Source organism: Ascaphus truei, chromosome 1 (assembly GCF_040206685.1).
Source record: "Ascaphus truei isolate aAscTru1 chromosome 1, aAscTru1.hap1, whole genome shotgun sequence".
NCBI classification, from domain to species: Eukaryota; Metazoa; Chordata; class Amphibia; order Anura; family Ascaphidae; genus Ascaphus; species Ascaphus truei.
Window position 1 is genome coordinate 426816761 of NC_134483.1, and position 18246 is coordinate 426835006.

Consider the following 18246-nt stretch of genomic DNA (forward strand, 5'->3'; position numbering starts at 1 on the left):
ATCACCAAGTCCCGGAAGACACCTTACCACCCAGAAGGAGACGCTATGCCTGAACGGTTCAACCGAACGCTGCTCGACATGCTTGGTACCCTGAAGCGCTCATAGAAGGCTGAATGGAGTAAGCATGTAGAGTCCTTGGTACATGCTTATAATTGCACCTGCCATGAGTCCACTGGATATACGCCTTACTTTCTGATGTTTGGACAAGAAGCTCAGCTACCAGTGGATGTACGATCTACCAACAGAGGTTGGTTCAGAGACTGTAAATAATACCAACCCTGAGGAGTCTATGGAGGGAACCTCTCAAAGGGGCCGTCCGACCGCAGGGGCATCTCCTGAAGGAACAGTAAAAAACAGAAAACCGGCGCCTCCAAGAATGTATAGTATGTGAAATCTGATCAAATAGAGAGTCCAATCGAGGATGGCAAGCAATCCTGAGGGGAATCTTGAATGAAGTCTCACGAGGATGACAAACACATAAACAACAGAAAAGACAAAGGTAAAAATCATAGTGTAACTCAAAAAACCAAACATTGAAAAAGATTAACTAAAAGATTATTACAATTTTAATGCAATTATTGAATATAAAACAACAAACAAATGTCCGTTGGGCTAAAGACACTGATGAGGCAGTACCATCCAGTAGGAGTAAAATTGAAATCCTACTAACAGCAAGGCTGAGTAAATAAGACCCATAGAGTAGCTGTCCTTCCTCCCCAGACCAGGAAACCTCTGCAGAAGATGAAATTTTTGTCCTCCAGAGCTCCACGCTGCCAGAACAACCACTGTTGCCGCACTCACAGACCCACACGGTCAAGAGGGGTGCCACAAGGATGATCCGGAACTTCACGCTGCTGTGACAGACAGCAACACCACGAACACAGACCTGCTGGTCGTGCGGTGTGCTGATGACGTCACAGTATAGCGCGGGTGCACGGGGAAGGCCTTGGAAGTCAGTGCAGCTCCTGGGGCTTAGAGGGGCAAAGTCTGGGCTGGACACCACTCAATAGGGAGAGAATGATACTGGTCTTAGAGCCAATAGAGCTATGGGTAAAGGGCCTCATGGTCAAAAGTCAGATAAGGTGACTCCAGTGAGTCAGTCCTTAGTTCCACAGAGCACATGCTTTGTGCCTCAAAGATACTGTGTTCAACCATTGAGCCCCTCAAGGGAAGAGATTGAGTTACAAAGTGAGGTTAGTTACTCTCCAGAGGGAGTGACTGAAGAACAGCTCCGCAGAAGTCCAAGAGTTTGTCAACCTCCCATGAGAATGACTTATGATCAATTCGGGGCACCCCATTATGAGGCTCAGCAGTGGGCTCACAGTAGAGTGAGATCTGTGATTGTAATGTTCAATGAAATGTATAATCTCATGTAGAGTATACAAGTGATAAGTTGTATTAATATATATGCATTTTTATTGTGTAAATATGAGTGACATTGGTATACGTTCCCAAGCGGGACGTTGGATCCCACCAGGGGTAGGATGTAGCCAGGTCCTCCGGTAACACCCCTTCTTACCCTAGTGCTAGTGGGAGCTGCCGGGGTGGCCGCGGCACTGGGGACTCCCGGAAGTATTGGCTCAGGGCGCCGCCATGTTATGTGTGATTCGCGCATGTGCAGTAGCGCAATAGTTGCGACGGCCCCTACAGATAGAGTTGCGCATGTGCAGTGATACAGGAGAGGCAGCAATTTTAGATAGGAGCATCCCTAGCGGCGGCCATTACCAGGGAAGGCTCTGTGTGGGACTACAAGTCCCATGAGCCTCAGGGAGTTGGGATACCAGGTGGTCACAGCAGCCAATGGGGTTGTCAGAACTCTCTGCTCTCTGATTCTGAAACATTCCGTGCTGGAAAAAACAGACAATTGGTGACAGATGGTGTTGGGAGGCAAGGGGAGAGGAGGTGCATAGTGCAGGGGGTCAGTGACCCACTGCATAGGCCAGAATATTCTCCTATGCCCCAGCGCAGGCCCTGAGTCACCACCAGCTTGTGGTACTGCAGGGAACAGGCCTAGATAGGGACTTTACCATTTACTGATAGTAGCAGGCAGGGACACAGCATCTTCCTGAGCTACAAGGTGATCTGTAGTTTGGGATCAGACTGCATTGTGGAGTAAAGCCTCGTGAGAGACCTCCCTTACAGTGAGGAACTACTCGTGAGAGATGACACTGGATCTGCGGATCCTTTTTGAAGTATCAGCGACCGGGTGCTGGTAGGCAGGTATTATTATAAAGTGCACCAACACCGGTACCTACAGGCGCTGATCCCGCCTTGGGAGGTGGGTTTCTTGGGGATACTAAAGGTTAGGTGACCAAGGGACTGGTCCAGTACATTGGACATGGTGTGGGGTGCACACGGTGGGGGGGAAGGGACACTTGCACAGTGGGTGCACTCTGAACTACTGGTATACAGCTATATCATTCTTACATGTGTATATGTCATTCAAGGTTATAACTGCCATATAAGTGTGTAAATTCACTAATGTTATTTCATGCATATGTGTTATGTGGCCCAACGTGTATATATATATATATATATATATATATATATATATATATATATATATATATATATGTTACATATACTTGTGGTTTGTTATTATTGTTCTTGTCCAGGGGAATCTCACATCTAGGGGATCCTGGGCAAGTGGAGGCGCTGCCATTTACTATTGTTGCCCTAGGCTCCCAGTTAGCGGAGGCTCAGATCTCGGTGAGCCAGCAGGTATATACAGCATCAGTAGCCTGTCTAGTCAGCAGGAAAGAGGGTTACACATATCAAGTCTTTTCTTCTTCAATTTGCCATAGATCCATATGTTTCTGTATATATGCCAAGGTCTAGTTCTTGTTGTTTTTTTTACATTCGGTTCATTGTATTTTGTTCACATTTTATGTGAATTTGTTTTAAAATGTTCATAGAATAAGAATTTTTTATTATTTCCAAACAGATACATTTTCTTTAAGCATAAATAATGAGAAATGACTATGATGTAGTGTGATAACAGAAAGGGATAGAATAATAACATGAAAGTCTTTAAGTGGATGAGAAAAAAAAAAACAATAATTCATTTTCAGAAGATGGAGATTTTTTTTCACATCCTGCAGCTTTAAATATTCCAGTGTGCTGTGGTGATCAATCACCACATACAGAAACATTACCTTTTTAAGCATTGCTAAACGCTTTGACATGTTTGAAAAATTGAGTCCTAGATCCTAAAGGTTATTTGTTATTGGGTAGCAGGAACTATGCTAGAATGGCAAATGAAGACTGGAAAGATGATAAATCTTTAGTCAGATGCATAAACTCCTCAGATGAACAGTTTCCAACTTTGTAACACACACAGAATATACCAGGAAATGTACAGGGAAACTATGACTAAAGCTTACAGTAATGCACAGTGCTGTAGCTCTCCAAATCAAGAACCATGAAGAAATTCAATGAAACAAATGTTAGTAAAAAAAAGAAGTAAATCATCCACAATACATAGCTATATTTGCCAACATGTACGTTGGATAAAGTACAAGTTAACAAAAAAAGATACTTGCGAGCAAATATTCAAACTCACATCTTACAAACCAATGAGAGCTGTGTTTCTAACATGAATTATACATAAATATGTGTCCTTTTTGGAAAAATATGTTTTGTCTAAAAATCCATAACTGATTTTGCAAAATCTAAACACTACAATGGCAACTTAGGGTAGTCTTGATCGGAGAATTTTAGTTTTACAGTGCAGAAAAAATTAACAGTATTAGCATAGGAATTTCGTAATGTTGCTATGCAAACTTGATTCTTGAATTTAGTTTTTAAACACCGTATTGAGCACTTCTTTGAAGTCTGTATTTGTGTTTTTGACATAAAAATAACTTTCTCAAAAAGGTATATAAATCATTATCCTTTTTTTAGACAGTTGAAAACATTGCATATTCAGAAGAGAAGAGAAAATTATAACTTAGTTATTCCCTCTAAAGCAGGCCTGCACAACTCCAGTCCTCGAGGGTCGTAAACAGGCCAGGTTTTCAGGATATCCATTCTTCAGCACAGCTGGCTCAATTAGTGGCTCAGTATGACTGAGCTACTAATTGAGCAAGCTGTGCTGAAGTAGGGATATCCTGAAAACCTGGCCTGTTTGCGGCCCTCGAGGACTAGAGTTGTGCAGGCCTGCTCTAAAGAATATCTGAATTATATTTTAATGTTAAATGACTGTTTGATAGATACTCAAACACTCATAGAAGATGATATCTAATTAAGATATAACTTGTGATAAATAAAAGGGGCCAATTTTCCACAAAAAATCTATTTTTTTAAATGATTTATCAATTTGAGGTAGATTCATCATGTTACCTTGATTTATATTTGTGTATGTAAACATTTTATCTACATCATTAACCATGCTAGCACTAAAGAGAATATAACACATACAGTAGGTGTTTGTACCATGCAAGATTCTCTTTTGTGTGAAAAATAGTCTTCACATGTTAATTCAATCTGAAAGCTCTGTCTAGGCTAGCCATTGTTTTATCCCAATCGCAGATATAGTGTGGGTGCGGAGAACATACGGTGTTACCAGGTGTGGTGCATTACATGTTGGCTCACAGGAGGGCTGAGCTTCCGCCACGGGGAACCTGGGGCAATTATAGTATGAGTAACCCTGTACTCGGTGCAGCGCCTCCACCTGCGATGGTTCCTAGCAGAGCAGGAATTGTTCCTCGCAGGACACATACAATAACCACATACTGTACACTGTATGTATAAAAACCAACGACTTTTACTTTGCATACGAACCAATAACAATACACATAATATTGGGTGTCCCTCTCTAGAGGAGACACTGAGTAACCTGACACATATAACTCTCCCACCTTCACCCGGTGATCCCACCCCGTGTCCAGTAATCCCCCACACAATGTCCAGCAATCTATAGAGAGCGGATATGTGTGACTGTGCAGTCACTAAGGAACTACTAGGCCTGTTGGTGCACGTGTAGGTCAGAGTTACCTGCCGAGCACTCCAGTGCTCGGGCCTGCAACAGACTTCACAAAGGATCTGCCGCTTGGTGATCTCCGTCTGATCCTGTGGTTCGTTGTCCAGGGTCCGCCAGTGGTGATCCCACCCTGGAGATAGTCTCTGTGTCTGGGCACAGACTTGAGCCCAAGTCTTCTCTCGGGAAACGCAGCGTCTGCTGTGTCCCTATCTAACACTAGCTCTACTGTGACAGGATCCCTAACCTAGGGCCTGTCCCTGTAGCACCACAAACTGGGGAGTGAGGACCTATCTGAGACCTAAGGGGCTAATAGCCTGCTCCACTCCCCTAACTCTACCCAGTCCTGATTCTCACTAACGACTAGCACTCGCAGCTACGCGCGGCAACCTAATGGGTGCGTGCAGCAACCGTGCTGCACAAACCCTTTGCCTTCTTGCCAGACCTCACAGCACTGACAGCCGTGATCCTGACAAGACAGCACTCACTAAGGGCAGCATCCCTACCTAGGGCCGTCCCTAATCAATTACCCACTAACCTGGTGGGGAATTGGGGCCTACCTGGGATGTGGGGGACCTTACGCGGTGCAGGAGCTTCACTCGCTCCCTGCACCCTTCCTTCCCCTTCTGCTCCCTAGCTCCAACTGATGTAAGTCCCTAATCTGAGGGCTGTCCCTGGCAACACTCACTCTACTGGGCGACTCAAAGCTATCTTGGGCCTTGGGGGCTGCTGGCCTAGTGCAGGGAGTCCCTGACTCCTGCACCCTACCTCCTTCCCCTAGCTGCTCCTTGGTCTGACTGACCTGCGTGCTCCAAGCCTGCGAAATGTATCTATCTGCTCTTGCAGAGTCATCCTCTAGCCCATTGGCTCCCTGGTGTCATGTGGCTCTAACCCTGGGCACCCTGGGAACCTCCCGCACTATTGGGCTCCTGCGCATGCGCAACCACACTCACAATGGCGGCGCCCTGCTTCCCGAGCCGCCGGGACCCTCGCGACGAGACCGCGGCCTTAGCAACGGCCCAATCGCATCCCCGGCAACCGGCCTGTTCGCGAAGATAGTGCGCTACTCCCTGCTCCGGCCCCCACCCTTGGAAGCAGACATCGGGCCCGGCGCTGGCTCCGGCGGCACCCGCGACCGCACTGCTCCAAGGGAGGGGGGTCACCAGGAGCTGCTGGAGACCCGGGCTACACTCTCCCCCTGGTGAAAAATCCAACGTCTCCGCTTGGGGAATGACATCACACGGCATAAGGTTACACAAATAAACATTGGCATTGCATAACGGTACACTCGGCAGATTGACTTTAACATCACTATTACCTGGCAGGTCATATAGTATAACTGAGGTGAGCTGAGACTATTTGTGGGGTGCCCCTAACTGATCAGATGGGGTAAAGGGTAGATACCTTACCACTGAGGTGATTCCCGGTGGCCAACAGGTCCTCGGGGACGCTGTCAGTTCCCACCTCGGCTGTCTTGGGACCTGCCCCCGGCACTTCTGGGGCAGTCCACTTAATCGCTGGAAACTCTGGAGCGTGGGATCCCAGTCCTGGGACCATTTGGGTCAGAGCACACGGGCTCACACTCGGTTCAGGAGCCGGTGTGAAGTAAGGAGGTTCCTCACCACTCCGCTGGCTTGCAATGTGTTCCTCTTCATCTGGAACACAGGCAGGTAGTTATAGGTCCACTCGCACCACTGGACAGCTACCTTCTAAGGAGGACCCCTCCACCAGGACGCGATGCTGAGTGGAGCCATTCGGCCTGGTGGCCAGACTTAAGAAGCTATCGTGCTCCCCGGTCACCTGGAGGCTCACACCCAACACCCCTAGGGCAGTCGACTCACCCTTGTCTTCGTTAGGTACTGGTCCCAAGCCTAGGACCGATGGTACCATTGGAGTAGACCGGACTGGCCATTGTAGGGCCCGCGGGCCCACAGCAGGGTCCACAACGTCTGGATACACCTCCTCTAGGGCACACGGCCCCACAGGCCCACAGCAGGCTCTGTATCCGCCGAAATAGTTGGTTCGATGACTTCACTAGAGTGGTCCGCCGGCAGGCGCATCACACGAGTGGTTGGTCGCTGTAATCACCAAAGGAATATGGGGGTATAGACACCTTACCCTGTGATTCCGGAATCTGCTGGTCTGGGCTCTGGGGTTCCTGCTCTACCACTAGGACATCCCCTTTGAGATGGTCTGGAACCAGTTCTGCAACATGGTTTTGAACACACGGGCCCATATCAGGATGCACTGCAACTGAGGTAGGTGATTCTTTATCTCCAGCTTCACTGGTGTGGTCCGCCGGTTGGGGCATCACCACAGCGGGTTGTTGGTCATGAGAAGCACTAAGTAACCTCTCCGCGAAGACAGACTGAACTTCAGCATAACTCATAGTTATATAGAGGTCAGGCTCCTCCTCCTCCTCTGTCTCCTTTGCATCACCGCTGGGGTGGTTCGCCGGTAGGCGCATCGCCACTGATGGGACTTCAACCACTTCCTCGGAGAATACCACGATCGGATCCTCCGCCTCTGCTGGTTCTGCAGGCAGGGGCATAATAGGCTTCAATAACCGGGCACCGCAACAATCACATGGGGTCCCCACGTCAATGCCTCTCTAGAACAGTCACAGGTGGTATAAAAACATCGTATATACGGTTTTCCTTCAACCTCGGTTGGCTCGAGGCCTAGCGGGAACTGGGATAGGTCGGCTCCCTGGACATAGGCTTCTTGCAGGCAGGTGCAAAGTAGTGCAAGAATATCTACTCCACATACACATTAGGGTGTACTCCATGGCAGGATATTACCTCATCAACGTATAGTTGAAGATCACAATGTTTGCTCCCCCTGGTGGAATATGAAGGAGGGGCAGCACACACTTTCAAGGAGTGCTTCTGGTTCTGCACGGCGTCACTCAGTTGGCGGGGGTGGGACTTAGGTTTTCCCGCCAGTCCCGGACGGTTTTCTGCAAAGTCATTCTGCGCCTTGAGCGCGATACCACGTGCACTCTGTTCACTTGGGGAAAGTTGCCATGGCACTGGGTCAGTGTATACTAAAGGGTAGCCCTCAGGGGGGCACCCGGGCATAAATAACGTGGACGGTGACTCGGACGGGCATATATCCCCAGAGAATGAAACGACAAAAAGCAGCGAGCGCCACGTGGACATGGAGTCTGGATCTATATCTATAAGAAGGGTGTGCTGCCATCTGGGGATTTTATGCATATGCTCTTAGATCTCCGTCTCTGATATATTGGCGGGAACGCCTTCTAAGGCCACCACACGTCGGGGACTAAGATTATTTATCCTCAAGGCCCAGGCGAGGACTTCGTGTCCGGACTTCACAGACATGGTGAAAAACATGAATTGGACAATTTGGAAAAAATTGGAACAGGGCACCCCAGGTCTATCTCAGCAGCGCCTCCAAATGTAATGGGTATTCCCCCCCCCAATCGCAGATATAGTGTGGGTGCGGAGAACATACGGTGTTACCAGGTGTGGTGTATTACCTGTTGGCTCACAGGAGGGCTGAGCTTCCGCCACGGGGAACCTGCGGCAATTATAGTATGAGTAACCCTATACTCGGTGCAGCGCCTCCACCTGCGATGGTTCCTAGCAGAGCAGGAATTGTTCCTCGCAGGACACATACAATAACCACATACACTGTACGTATAATAACCAACGACTTTTACTTTGCATACGAACCAATAACAATACACATAATATCGGGTGTCCCTCTCTAGAGGAGACACTGAGTAACCTGACACATATAACTCTCCCACCTTCACCGGGTGATCCCACCCTGTGTCCAGTAATCCCCCACACAATGTCCAGCAATCTATAGAGAGCGGATATGTGTTACTGCGCAGTCACTAAGGAACTACTAGGCCTGTTGGTGCACGTGTAGGTCAGAGTTACTTGCCGAGCACTCCAGTGCTTGGGCCTGCAACGGACTTCACAAAGGATCTGCCGCTTGGTGATCTCCGTCTGATCCTGTGGTTCATTGTCCAGGGTCCGCCAGGGGCGATCCCACCCTGGAGATAGTCTCTGTGTCTGGGCACAGACTTGAGCCCAAGTCTTCTCTCGGGAAACGCAGAGTCCGCTGTGTCCCTATCTAAAACTAGCGCTACTGTGACAGGATCCCTAACCTAGGGCCTGTCCCTGTAGCACCACAAACTGGGGAGTGAGGACCTATCTGAGACCTAAGGGGCTAATAGCCTGCTCCACTCCCCTAACTCTACCCAGTCCTGATTCTCACTAACGACTAGCACTCGCAGCTACGCGCGGCAACCTAATGGGTGCGTGCAGCAACCGTTCTGCACAAACCCTTTGCCTTCTTGCCAGACCTCACAGCACTGACAGCCGTGACCCTGACAAGACAGCATTCACTAAGGGCAGCGTCCCTACCTATGGCCGTCCCTAATCAATTACCCACTAACCTTGTGGGGAATTGGGGCCTACCTGGGATGTGGGGGACCTTACGTGGTGCAGGAGCTTCACTCGCATCCTGCACCCTTCCTTCCCCTTCTGCTCCCTAGCTCCAACTGATGTAAGTGACAGGGTCCCAAACCTGAGGGCTGTCCCTGGCAACACTCACTCTACTGGGTGACTCAGAGCTATCTTGGGCCTTGGGGGCTGCTGGCCTATTGCAGGGAGTCCCTGACTCCTGCACCCTACCTCCTTCCCCTAGCTGCTCCTGGGTCTGATTGACCTGCGTGCTCCAAGCCCACGAAATGTATCTATCTGGTCTTGCAGAGTCATCCTCTAGCCCTATTGGCTTCTTGGTGTCATGTGGCTCTACCCCTGGGCACCCTGGGGGCTGACAATCCTGCACATGCGCGAGCTATCTGGGGACCTCCCGCACTATTGGGCTCCTGCGCATGCGCAACCACACTCACAATGGCGGTGCCCTGCTTCCCGAGCCGCCGGGACCCTCGCGACACGACCGCGGCCTTAGCAACGGCCCGATCGCATCCCCGGCAACCGGCCTGCTCGCGAAGATAGCGCGCTACTCCTTGCTCCGGCACCACCCTTGGAAGCAGCTGTCGGGCCCGGCGGCATCCGCGACCGCACTGCTCCAAGGGTGAGGGTCACCAGGAGCTGCTGGATACCAGGGCTACATATATATATATATATATATATATATATATATATATATACACACACACACACTTCCTGTTTCTCCCAGCCTGCCACAAATCTGAAGTTTTAAAGTTTCACACTGCAATGTGTGATCTCCGTTGTAGCAAAAGAATATCAGACTCAGCCACACTGATTGTGAAACTTCCAATAGATATACCGGCATAGACTTGAATGTATTCCACTCCTCACTCTTTGATCCACACTCCTCCCACAAACAGCTGCTGGCCACAGTGACGTAAATCAGGCTTGGAGAAAAAGGAAGCAGGAAGCAGGAGACTGTCTCCAGTGTTACCCTGTCAGCATCACGTGGTCACCTTACAGCGTGCTATCGCTGGTGCAGCAGACGGAGGGACACAGAGACCCTTGGGGTTCATCGCGGTTACACTATCTGGTGAGATCGTTCCTTTATTCCCTACATCTGCCCTGCCTGCATCTTTCAGCAACCTTTTCAATACGGAAGTTATCTTTCAGCCAATTACTGATATCTTTTCTCAATAATACATGGCTACTTTACTCTCCTCAATTTGCTATATGTTCTATGCTACAAGTGATTTATCATCTGCAATACTAATCACTCCTCCACAACAGACTTTTTGACATTTTATTTTATATCCTACCATTTTTTATCTTGGATTACCCCTCTAATTGTGTTTTTATATGTACATGTTGTGTCTGTGTATTTTTTGTGTTTATGTCCAGCAACCAAGCTTTTGTTGTTTTATAAATTTTCCCTATTATATTATTATATATATATACACCAAAAGAAGAGAAAAGAAAAAGATGTCCCACTAAAAGCACCCAAGCAAAAAAGTAATAATAAATTTGATTTATTCAAAAAAGACATGAATTACACAAAAAAGGATTAAAACAGTCCCCAAGGAACCCCTACAGCTGAAAATATAACCTAAACATAGAAAAAAGATGCTAAGGTATGATATGGTCTAAGGATGACACAGAGACCAAAGATAATGCAAAGCAGGAGAAAGCACTGTTTTAACCTTCTGCATAAATATTAAGACCGGCCGGTCAATAAGTCTATGGTAAGTTGCTGAATGCTGTAACCTAAATCCTGATATCAATAATAATAAGTACCAATGCAATACCACTCCAATCACTAACAATGAGGCATATATTATATAGGACAGCCACTGATAGATATAGATGAACAATGTATATACTTGCAGATCACCACAGAGTCATAAACATGTAAGCCCACGATAAAGGGTCCTGGAGTGAAATAATGTAATGCCTGTATGCCCGCAGACCTGGCCAGTCCCCAGAACTGAGGTGGGTAAGGGTATAACACGCACCCACAGCAGTGAGGGCGCGCCCGTAGTGTGGTAATTTGCGTTGCCGGGCCTGGTGAGAAAAGGGTTAATCGTATACTTGCAGAGTCCGGGGTGCCAGAAGTCGGAAGGTTAATGTCCAAGAGCCATGGGTCAGGGGCAGGAGAGAGCAGCATACTGTAGTGGTGTCCAAAGCAGAGTCCAGGGGTAGAGTGGTACACGTAGTAAAGCAAAGCCGAGATCAAACCAGGGAAATCCAAACAGAGGCAGGGTCAGGAACAAGGAGCTGGAACAGAGAGCTAAGCACAAGTTACTGCACACAGGAGCTACAGAGAAGCTATGCTGAGCGACGACGGAGAGGGCAGACTGAGGTAATAAAGGAGGGAGAACCAATGATGGCAAGGGGAGGAGCGGAGGCCTGTCTGAGAGTATGTAGGGATAGGTCCAGGAGGGAGGCAGGGGTGTGATAGCTCGTAATGGCCTGCAGCCAATGAGGGGTGGCACCAGCAGCACGGGAGAGCAGGTAAGAGGATCGGGTGCGCGCCTTCTGTAAGGCTGCCGTGCGCGCACCCCGATCGCGTGCATGCAGATGCAGCGTGCGCCGCAGAGGAATGGCTCGACGTGGGGGAGGTAAGCTGCTGAGGGAGCGGAGAAGCAGGGCAGGAGGCTGCCGTGGGGCTAGAGGTGACGGGGACGCGCTGAGAAGTACGTGTCCCCTGATCCATTACAAATAAATTGCAAAAGATCATGGAATGAAAAGTTCAGAAGAGGTTCACAGCAAAACTTGGGGGTCCCTGGGGAGTGCAAACAGACACAACCCCGATGTACTTTTCGCACCCTTTGCTTCGTCCAGGGGCTTAGTGTAATGGCGTCCAATGAAGGTTTAAAAGGACGCAGAAAAATGACGTAATCCAATTGCATTGCGAGCATGAAGGATACACAGCTGAAGAATAATGTCCCATAAGTGTTAGGTAGATGTGGCAACTATCGCCATTCCCCTGATCTGTAAATAAAATTGTCATTTGAAAAGAAAATAATTGTGGGTCAAAATAAATTGTAAAAGATCCAACAAAAAATCTACCAACTCTTGGGCCAGGCCTCCCCCTCGATAGGAAGTACCGTGCTGCTCGCAGAGCATCGATGTGATGAATATTAGTGTATAGTGTTTCCACATCACAGGTGGCTAGCACGGTACACCCTCAAGGGCGACCTGGTCCAGTCTGAGGAGCACATCAGTTGTGTGCCTCAGATGAGATGGCAGTGTTTCTACAATGGGAATTAAAAATCGATCAAGAAAATGGCAGATCAGATGGGCTCACATAGCCCCCCTATGCCAGATACCATGGGTCGCCCAGGTGGGCGGGAGGGGTCCTTGTGGATCTTGGATAGCATATAAAATGTTGGAACCACCGGGAACTGTATGGATAGGCTTTACTTATCCCTTATTCATCTGTGCAGTTAAGCTTTCTGTAAAATTCCCTGCTGCCAACATTTTGTTTACATATGTTAATTCAATCTTCTCTCTTTTCCTCATTGGCCATAAGTTGGGGAGGCAACCAATTACAGCCCTCCGTGATGTGACGTCAGTTGGTAGACGCCCATCTTCAGCGTTGTGCTATGGTCTCTGCTGCTACTTCTCAGAAGCTTACAGCTATTGCCCGTGTATTCGCGAGATTTGGACACAGAGGAATGTTTCTGCACCTCTGATTGGATGAATGGTTAACAGTGACCAATCGCGGTTCTGCTTTCAAGATCTGAAATGCCATAGCTAACAGCATGCATGATATACTCATGCAGGGATAAATACTCTACCCACTGACGCATCCCCTAACACTTATTGGACTTTATTCTCAGCTGTGTATCCTTCATGCTCGCAATGCAATTGGATTACGTCATTTTTCTGCGTCCTTTTAAACCTTCATTGGACGTCATTACACTAAGCCCCTGGACGAAGCAAAGGGTGCGAAACGTACGTCAGGGTTGTGTCTGTTTGCACTCCCCAGGGACCCCCCAAGTTTTGCTGTGAACCTCTGCTGAACTTTTCAATCCATGATTTTTGCAATTTATTTCACTCCAGGACCCTTTATCGTGGACATACAGTACATGTTTATGACTATGTGGTGATCTGCAAATATATACATTGTTCATCTATATACATCAGTGGCTGTCCTATGTAATATATGCCTCATTGTTAGTGATGGGAGTGGTATTGCATTGGTACTTATTATTATTGATATCAGGATTTAGGGTACAGCATTCAGCAACTTACCACAGACTTATTGACCGGCCAGTCTTAATATTTAAGCAAACAAAAGAAAAATTAGTGCGCCTGGTGATCTGTTCCTGAAACCACTCACCGTAAAATGGATTATTAAATAAATCCAAGTGTGATTAAAAAAAAAAAAAAAAAAAAAAAAAAAAAAAGGGGAAAAAAAAGGGGAAAAAAAAAAAAAAAAAATTTTAATTATAAATTGAATGGAAACGAAAATACACCTTGATGATGTGAGTAGTTAAATCCTATGAATACATATACTTTTATACCATTAATAGGTTATGTGACATGAACCATTAGGAGTGAGAGGGGTTAATTGTGGTTATAGCACAAAAAATGGCAGACGGAACCAAAATGATCCAAACACATAAGCAGCTTCCAATGCAAGGTACCCAAACCTTGCTGAATAAGGACAATAAAGAAAACAACCAGGGAAGCGCTATATTAGTTGGGATCAGGCTCAGCAGCCAATTTTATGTATAAACCACATATAAAACAATAGCATAAAATAGCATGATTGAATACACAAAAATATAATATATAAAATGAGTAACACAAGTCTCTGCCAGTTGGAGATTGTCCAGGTGATGTAAGTGCAAGTTAATGCCCCTGTCTGATGTGACAGACTCGGGCAAGAGTGACCTTTGAGAGGTATAAATCCAGAGTGGTAGCTGGGATGGAAAGCGCTACCAACTGTGCAGGTAATGAAGTGTGTAGAAATGGGAAGGTGCCGTAGGCATCAAATATGGAAAAAGCTCACCCAGACTTCAAACTCTTTGCGCTGGTGGCTCCTTTTGTTTCGTCCTTCACAGCCTCGCTGCAGAAACTCCGCTGTACAGCTCTCCTGGGCTTGCACACCAGGGATGGAACTACTCACAGGGCGCCGGGTTTCCGGGTATGACGTCACGGCCGGACGTGACGCACCAACCCTTCCCGGCTGTGCCTGGAGCTGCCGCAGCACACAGGGGCTGAGAGCCGAATTTCACACACCTCACACAGCTTCAAAGTTCCACAGCCTCCGCAGTACACTCTCCAAGGGACTCCACGTAAGACCACCAGGACTGGGGCAATGAGACAGGGATGCACAAGAGCTGCAACCCCTCTAGACTCCTCCTCCTACGCGTTTCAGCACGTGACGTGCTTTCATCAGTCTTAATATTTATGCAGAAGGTTAAAACAGTGTTTTCTCCTGCCTTGCATTATCTATGGTCTCTGTGTCATCCTTAGACCATATCATACCTTAGCATCTTTTTTCTATGTTTAGGTTATATTTTCAGCTGTAGGGGTTCCTAGGGGACTGTTTTAATACTTTTTTTGTGTGTAATTCATGTCTTTTTTGAATCAATCAATTTATTATTACTATTTTGCTTGAGTGCTTTTAGTGGGACATCTTTTTCTTTTCTCTTCTTTTGTTATTCATTGATATTTGTCCCCAGCACCGTCATTAGGCTGTTATTTACTTACCAGTAAAATCTTTTGATTTAAGCAACTTTGTTATATATATATATATATATATATATATATATATATATAAGAGGAAAAGCGCCCGATCCATGTGTAAAATCCAATGATTAAGGTTTAATAACATGAACAAAGACAAATGCACACTCACACTTTGCCAATAATTTAAGAGCGTTGTATGGGGCAAGCCCATGCGCCAGCATGTATCAGACTGCAGCTAGTTTGTTCCGTATCGCTGTGTATACACAATGGTGCTTCACTGCTGCTGGTGTCACAGTCTCAATCTCTCTCCGGCAACCCGAATGTACAGCCTGTAGTTCTCATTCAGCATGGATAGTCCTGGGAGTAACTCAGGAAACTTCCTCTCTGGTGTCTGGTGTCTGGCGTCTGGCGTCTGAACTGTTCCACCACCGTAGCTTACAAACCACGTGGCCCTATGCGTTTCTTCCGGCTCAGCTGATTTCATCAGGGGATGGACTTGCACTTGTAATGGCTTACTATTTATAATGCCTCTGTCCAATTGAATGAATGCAAATAAAATTATTTGAATAGTTAATTCAGGTCATCTGTGCTAGATAATTTATCCTATTAGTACTCAGTTTAAAATGACAACATATATATTGTCTAAAAAGAGATAAAGAAAACCATCAGATAAGTTAATCTGAAAAGAGCAGAGATTATACAATAGAGGATGTCACTTAATACAATGTTAACAATATAAACAACCAAAAAATCAAAAAGCTAATACAACTACTGTATATAACAATCTGTGATGTATCAATGGGTGTTCATGTAGTATATCAACGGGGTGTGTATATATACATTATATATCTAGAGGATAAAAGAGAGATGCACCCGCTCAACCTAGTGTGACCATTTGGGTCACTAGTACAGTCTGGTGCAAAAGGGCAGGGAAGGTAATCAAAACACAAATAACACTGTATGACATAAGGCACTGTGCATACAGATAAGTCCCTATAGATGCACTCAAAATCTGAGGAGGGACAGCACCCAGAAAAATAAGCAACACAACAGAAGAAATCTGGACCAAACCAGAGATTTGATGTATAAATATGCTTTATTATTGATAATAAAATGGTTGGTACCGGAACATATAGTGAATGAGGTGAACTGAATGCAAAAAAGTGCTAGTAGGCAAAATACCTGAAGTGTATCCAAAATGGAACAATGAACGTAAGCACTATAAATCCAGAAAACAAAATTTGACATGATTATGACATGTGTAAATGGAAGAAAGGCCAACAAAGTAAATAAATCTGAAATAGATAATATCCAACCTATCAATAATTATATATGTATATATCCTTGAATAAATGGATATATTGGAACTTAAGCTAAACATGTCATACTGATATGCTTTATATTCAGATAAATCAACTAATTACATTATACCAACAGTATTGGAAAAGAACTAAGGAAAACAAACCAACGAGCAAACAATCCAATTGAATATATTTTGAAATAATCTTATATTTGTGTTAATTTGTGTGAAATAGATAATAATTTTTTTTAAAATGAAGTGTAAATGTCATTGGTGTTATATATATATATATATATATATATATATATATATATATATATATATATATACACAGTGTTCGACAAACCTATACATTTGCTCGCCCCGGGCGAGTGGATTTAACCCCCGGGCGAGTAAATATTGGCCCAAGCAGCACACGTTTGGTACTAGGTGGTTTTTTATGAGGTTTTTTATGAGTCATTACTGACACTAGCGAACTCTCTTCCCATGAGCGCTAAAGGCCATGCCTGTACATACTGTGCTATATGTATGCACACACAGCTGTCTCTCACACATACTAATACTCCTTATTTTTCCATCCATATACACCAATAGGGACCACATAGTATCCACACACACTTTTAGTTGTGCTACAAACTCTCACATTTCCACACCCACCCACACCATTTATATCCCTCTCACTCCACACACACCTTGTGTAGAGCACTGTTTATACTGTGGGCTCTCCATTCATTTTTATTCACACTGATACACATACACACTCTTTCTTCACTTGCTTTCAGTTACCCTTTGACACCTCTAGCCATAAAACACATCCACACCGGGGAAGGACAAGCACAGATAACATTCCAAGATACACTGTTTTTAAGTTATCCTTGCTTCATTCATTGTAACATCGCCGGAAGAAGAGATCAGTGTATCTCGAAAGCTCGCACAAATAAAAGCATTTCGTTAGCCACAGAACGGTATCATCTATTTATTTTTTGATTATATATATATATATAGTGTGTGTGTGTGTGTGTGCGTGTGTGCGTGTGTGCGTGTGTGCGTGTGTGCGTGCGTGCGTGCGTGCGTGCGTGCGTGCGTGTGTGCGTGTGTGCGTGTGTGCGTGTGTGCGTGTGTGTGTGTGTGTGTGTGTGTCTGTGTGTGTGTCAATAATGTACCCTATTAAAGTGAAATATATGTGTGTATATTGTACTAACACATATACTTTTGTGTCTATATATGTGAAAGTGTGTATATAATCAATATGATATTGTCATTGTATAACTACCAACTGTGTCATGTAATTAATGTAAATCTAATGAAATGGTGCTGAATAATGTATTAATCTAAATAAAATTAAGTGTAATATGCACGTAGCCAAGGGTCCCCTCAAATGCCACTACACTGGGAGACAGAGGGAACACACTAAACATGTTCAAACCAAACCTCTGTGTCCCACATAATGATTACATGAAAAGGGAAATAGCCACTACACTATGGTGCTTGTATCGATGCAATCATTTAGACACCTTGGATTTAATGTGTCAAGCACATAAATCCAATATGTCTCTCTAATGTTGAGGTTCTTATGTCTATCACCACTCAATAGTGTGGAGGGAATGATCTCTATTCCCAAAACAGAAAGTGAAGAAGGATCTTTATTGTGTTTCTCAAGGTAATGTCTTGACAGACTATGAGTGGTCAGACCATGAATGATGTTACGCCTGTGCTCCAGGAAGCACATACTTAGGGTGCACGCTGTCCTGCCAATGTATTGATAGCCACATGGACATGTGATGATATAAATAACAAATGTGGATAGGCAATTGACCTGACCCTTAACTGCA